The sequence below is a fragment of the Cibotium barometz genome, chromosome 17, assembly GCF_041138505.1.
Source record: "Cibotium barometz isolate CiBa-2024 chromosome 17, ASM4113850v1, whole genome shotgun sequence".
NCBI lineage: Eukaryota > Viridiplantae > Streptophyta > Polypodiopsida > Cyatheales > Cibotiaceae > Cibotium > Cibotium barometz.
This window is the reverse complement of record NC_141062.1, coordinates 34,840,682-34,847,452: the sequence shown is the minus strand read 5'-3', so window position 1 is coordinate 34,847,452 and position 6,771 is coordinate 34,840,682.

The following is a 6,771-nucleotide window of genomic DNA, read 5'->3' as shown; positions in this document are numbered from 1 at the left end:
TTGCCCACGCGCCCGACCTTCCACCATTGATCCCATGCGCAAGGGGTCTTAATGACCCTTTGGGAGACAGTCTTGAGGGTGACCCAAGGTCTACACCAATAATGGTGATAGCCTCCAGCTATCTCTCCTCCTTGCCCTCCACCCCTCTTACTCCTTTAATCGCCCTTTTGTTCTTCCCCTTTACATTCAAACCCTCGCCCCACCATTGATTCGTTATCATTCTACCATCCAACCCATTGCCCCTCCACCTTGCCTTTCTATAGGAGCAACCTAGCCCCCAAACCACCCTGCCATATGAATGCTTTTAGACCCCTCTCAAAAAACCAAACCAAACCCCCCCCCCTTTTAAAAAAAAACTCAAACCCAACTCCACAAATTTTTTTTGAAAAACCACATCCGAATGATTGCTATCGATGCTTGCAAATTTACTAGTTGTTGATTAGTAAGATGTTCTGTTTTGTTTTCTTTGTTAGTCTTTGTTAGACCATGTATAAAGCTCAAGAACGATAAGTATTTTTTCTCATAGGTCATTAATATGGCTCTCTCTCTCTCACTCCCGTCGTCGGATAGATCATATTTGGTCTCTTGGGATTGTTCCTACGACACTTTAAAAGGGCTTCTTCTTCAACTTCTCTCTCTCTCTCTCAATCCAAAGTACAAGTGAGTCGTGCACTTTTTTTTCTCTCTCTCTCTCTCTATATTCTGTTCGCCAGCCCATCAGTGCCCCGTCACGTTCTGTTCGCCAACCCATCATCCCTCTGTTTGCCACGTTCTGTTCGCCAGCCCATCGACAACCCTTCACCAAAAGGTCCTATTCGCCATGTTCTGTTCACCAGCCAAGTCACTCCTTCACCAGCCAAGTCACTCCATCACTCAGCCCCGCTTTGTTCACTCACCACGCCATCGCCTCCCTGTCCCGCCCTCTGCTCCCTGCCCCGCCATCTACAGTCAGTCATCTATGCAGCCCGTCCTTCCTCTCCTTCGCCATCTGCCTATGCAGCCCACTCTGTTTTGCTCGCTACGCAGCCCACACTGTTTGCTCCATGCGTAGCCTGCCATTCTCCCTGCACAGCCTGCCTTTTGCTCCGCCTGCTGCATCATTCCCGAGTCCACCTCTCTGTTGCTCTGATCTCCTCCTATCTACTCCTCCCTCTTGAAGCAACGGAACCCACCATCATCCCCAAACATCATCAAAATGACACTCTCGAAGAGGAGAAAAGAAGGAATATTAGGGCATTGAATATGAGAGTGGTGGGATGGAAGGAAGGAGCCTTGCCGAAAGAGGATGCCATAGCACTATGCAAAAAGATGGAAATCCCTAATACCCCCTTCGTCGAGGCATGGAGGGTGGGCAAAGACACCACCAAGAAACGCGCACTCATCCTCAAGTTTGCGGGGTTGGAGATGAGGCAAGCATTCCTTACCAAAAGGTGGGCACGAAAAGGAGAAAAGTCTTACCTCAAAGATGATCTCACACTAGCACAAGTGGCACACAGGAGGAAGTGAATGCCACACATCTTGGATGCACGGAAGGTAGGGAAATGGGCACTATATAGAGATGGGAGGGTGATCATCACTGAGCAACGTGCCCAATGACGATGCGAGACCTATGAGACCAAGCTAGAGATTGCGGTTTAGAACTGCAATATGGTGCCTTGAGGACAGATCATGTAGGTCTGTTTGAGGAGACATTTAGAGAGAGAGACTTGGTCTTATACACAGAGACACACCAGGTGAGTTGGCTTCCAAAGGTGAGAGGATACAGATGGGAGTCTATTCACCGCCCACAGCCATGCACAGCAGGGGGTACCCCGAGGTCGAGAGGGGTGGCTTTACTATACATGGAGGAGCTTGAGCATGTGATGTAGGTGGTCAGGCGGAATGAGGATGCATGGTTTTTGTTGGTGAGGATCCGCCGGACACAGAGAGGGCCCGGGACATCTACCTTGCAGTGTGCTACTTTGCACCCACCACCTTGCAGTGTGCTACTTTGCACCCACCACTTCTAGATATGCCACCTATGGAGAGTCCTCGTACCTGCCCCTTTATGATGACATTATGAAGTTTTCCACTCTAGGGGACATCCTCTTGGCTGGAGACTTCAATGGCCGCACCGCATGTGCATAGGTACCCGTCTTTGAGACATATGATCCCATGTACCAAGAGATTGACATGGTGGGTATGGATCTAGAGCGAACATCACAGGATACAACAGCATACATAGACTATGGAGAGTATCTCTTAGCTCTCAGCGGGGCTCATAGGCTAGCCATTTATAATGGCCTAGCGAGATAGCCTGGATCCAACTCCTTCACCTGCTACCCCTTCAAACATGGAGCACAGTGGACTATCTAGTGGGATCCCTCTCTTTGATCCCACTCATTCTAGAGTTTACCATCTCGCCCCATCGGTGTTGCAGCCGACCATGCATACCTAGCCTTCTCCCTCGCATGCCGATACACCACCCAACCACCTGCTTTGTCCCATCATCAACATGAGATACCACTTAACCAAAGAGACCTCTTCCATCTATTCTGATCACGTCTACCGCATCCTCTCCAACCTTAACCCCCACATCCCACTTGATGAGCTTACCACACAGCTTGCAGCCACCCTCCATACGTCCACTCTGTAGCCGCCTTCCCACACTCTAGAGCCACCCCTACATCACCATGGGGGACTGTCCCATAGAATAGTTGGTGCGACGAGGAATTTCATGATACCCTACCCCGCCTACATCAGGAGGTGGCGCTAGGATCCATGACTTACCAGCAGGTGCGAGTAATCTTTCAACGTCTCACACGGAGGAAGAAGAGAGCCTACCTAGCCAGTCAAGAAGAGAGCCTACCTAGCCAGTCTTACTAGCTATTTCTTGGGAGGGACTGTAAGGAGGCCTGGAGGATCTTCGAGGATCATCGCCTGTGCTGCCGACTCCGATTATTTCACACGGCACCTAGCACACCTATGCCACCTCTCTCTACAATGCCCCTAAGCTGCCACCTATCCCCCATCCACCCTAACCTTGTCCCCCACACTCTTCCTTCTTTCACCTGAGCATGGTGAGAGATGCTATTAACAGGATGCAAAGACTGAGAGAGCACAGGATCATTATTGAGCATTTCTCTCATGCTAGGGACACGCTAGCCCCTTTATTGGTTCACATGTTTAATAGGGTTCTATGTGAGGGCTTCCCCGCCAGCTGGTCATTGAATACTATTGTACCTATCTTGAAAGCAGGTAGCAACTATAGGACTATCATGATTGGTCACACCTTGGTCAAGATTTATGGCTCAATTTTGGAGCATGAGCTTAGTAGATGGTTCGAGGAGCAGAGACTTAGAGCACCAAGGCAAGCAGGCTTCAGGAGAGGGCACTCCACACTAGATCATATCTTTACACTACGGCGGGGGATCATTGAGGAGGGGAGAGCTCATGGGCATCGATATACTGCTACTTCGTGGATTTCCACAAGGTTTTTACCACAAGGTTTTTAATACCATCCCACAAGCCAGACTGATGAGGAGACTGCAAGATATGGGAGTGCCAGTAGAGATGCTTTGGGGGATCATTACACTCTATGAGTCAGTCACACAGGTAAAGTACGGGCTCCAAGAGGTGACTCAGAGATCATACACAGCACTATCGGGGTGAAGCAGGGCTGCCCCTTGTCTCCTACTCTATTTGGTCTATACATTGACGAGATCTCGGATTACATAGACAGACAGAGAGGACTAGGAGCACATTTAGCAAGAGTCTTGATACCGATCCTCTTGTATATGCAGATGATATTGTTCTTATTTCTGATTCACCAGAGGGGCTGCAAAGGCATTTGGATGCATTACGGGCCTTTTGAGAGGACCAAGACCTCACTATGAACCTTGGAAAGACCACACCTCCCCACAGTGGATAGGTAGATTTACGGGCCTTTTGAGAGGACCAAGACCTCACTATGAACCTTGGAAAGACCACACCTCCCCACAGTGGATAGGTAGATCTGCAGTACAGTTTACATACAGTGGAGAGCCTCTGGCGAAAGGTGACCAAAGCTAGATTGATGAGGGGATGTGCAGCCCTTGGCTTGCTAGAGAGGCAATGCTCACAAATATAGTTTCAGGAGCCGAGGACGAAGCTTTGGCTATTTGATACTCTAGTTACACCTGCACTACTGTATGGTGCCCCCATCTGGGGTCCCAACTTATACCACAAGAGGAGACAGAGGAGAGAGCCATATGATGGGTGGAAGCCAATGGAGAGGCCTCGTATTGATATCTCACACATGATTAGGAGTAAGCCATCAGTGCCTTATGAGATTGTGTGGGCAGAAATGGGGGCTACACCGATAGTGACAGAGGCTCTATTCCAGACAGTGGCATATTGGCACAAGCTATGGGAGCTTCCACTAGATAGATACCCCCTGGCTAGCCCTGGAGTCCTCAAGATAGATGACACTTGAGGGAGATATAGAGTGCTAGTATTATGTACAGGTAGGCACTTGGTTTGGCATGCACGGCATGTAGATGGAGGCACTCCCCCCGTTCCAGTACAACATAGAGGCCCCCGTCTTTTGCTCTTAGCCACACACAGCGGAACAGGGTTATCAGGAAGGACATTGTCAGACTGAATACTTAGAGGACATGGAGTTCACCTAGTCATCCACAAGGGACGAAGATGGCCTTCTACAAAGATCACCTCCTATGCCTGATAGAGGACATGGAGTTCACCTAGTCGTCCACTAGGGACGAAGATGGCCTTCTACAGAGATTACCTCCTATGCCTGACCAAAGGATGGCTTCATCATCGGCCCATGCTACATGGTCACACACACGTATCTTTTGGGGTGAGATGTGCGATCGGCCAAATCCACACCTCGTCCCAGTAGCTAAGAGTGGAGACTACCAAATACGGGCCCAAGGTGGCCACACCAGAGGACAGAATATGCCAGCTCTATCACACAGAGCCCGAGATAGAGGATCATTACATATGCCGATGCCCTATATATGATGAGATTCGAGGGAAGTTCCACTGCCTCTTCCGAGCCGGGTTCGAACCACTTTCCAAGATCATGGACTTCCCAAATTAGAGATCCCTGGGACTTTTTCTTCTAGAGCTCCGCAGACACGTGGATTCCTTAGTGAGATCTACATCAGTTGTACTTACTCGAGCACAGAGGGCTCTCTCTGACTTCTTCTAGACCAGCACTTCGAGGGCCGATCCACCCACCATACCCGAACCACAGGCTAGTGCAGGACTCGATAGAGCCACTGAGTTATGCAGAGCTCGATGTCCCAGACCCCATGGCCCTTGCCCACAGCCACACCACCACAGGAGGATCTGGGCCATGACGCCGGCTCAGTTTTACCACCTTGAGCACCATGTCATAGTGGCCCATGAGGGATGCATTAGGGTGATATGAGAGCTCTCTACTCATGGACCTAGATTAGATTTTATAGTTCTAGATTTTTGTTATCTTTCTTTATTACTATTTTGTACCCATGATGATGTACCTCATAGATATGATGTAACCTTTTGGTCTCATAGGTCATTTTGGCCTTTCACAACTCACCCAGCTCAAACACATGAAAGGAATCACTAGCAATAACCCTTGTTGGCGTAACAGTAGCAAAGTAGCCACTCGCATATACAGCACTAAACTCGCCCTTTCAACACAACCACCACCATCATCAAAGCGCCAACTACCACTGTTCAAGTCAAGTGCTTACCTTAGCCTCAACGCATCATGTGTCGTTAGGTCTTGCCTTCGAGCTGCAATGCAAGTCCCCGATGTGGGTGTGCCAGCTTATCCCTCGCATCCTCACTCTACTGTTGTCACACCAGAATGCGAACTCCTAGATGGAGATAAATAGAGATTGGCCTTCATGGTGGTTCTCTCTCTCTCACAAAAAGCGAGGGAGGAAGAAGATAATGAGAGGGATTAATCTAGAAGAAAACCTATTCATTTTAGCATACATGCAAAAATACAATAGCATACATACAAGCAAGAATAGAGACAAGAAGAGCTCACAAGTATGCTATTGCAAGGAAATGAATGTCCATTGCTTAATGTAAAAATTGACTTATATAAGTGACTAGTTTTCACACTAGGCCAAAACTTAAAAATGGTCTAGCCACTATTACTAGTCTCAAGTAAGTATTTACATGGAGTCCTTAGACTTTCCCTATTTAACATTAAGCTCATGGTGATGCTACTTTACATGTTCCAACAATCGTCTTACAAAAGTTAGGTATGATTGTTTGAGCAGGTAAGATACGTGTGCTTGTCCAAGTGGGTAAGATGGCAAAGGGCCTTTACAATAGGTCAGGCAAACAAGACCATGTTAACCACTAGTGAAGTGGTTAACATAGCCCCCTTCCTAACGATGACTGCATCCTCATGTCACTCAAGTTGGTGGTGAAACTATTGCTGGGTTGGAGAGGTGTGGATAGTCCAAGATACACCAAAGGTAACATGTGAAGTTGATGTGCAAGGGTTATTAAGTGGTAGATTTGGTACTAATTTGCAGTGGGATGATAAGCTTTGGTTAGCCTTGGTGTGGTAGGAGGCAACTTGTCAAGGTGGCATGAAGATACATGCAAAGTAGAAGTTCTTTTACAAGGCCTCCTTCTATTGTGGACCCTTCAAATTCACGTGGTTTGTAGAAGCGGCCCAACCTTTTGATTGGCAAAATTATTTCTCAGAACACTATGAAGAATAACTTACATAAAAAGATGGTGGTTCAAATTTCCTTGGTGTGACAAGATATTATTCCTAGA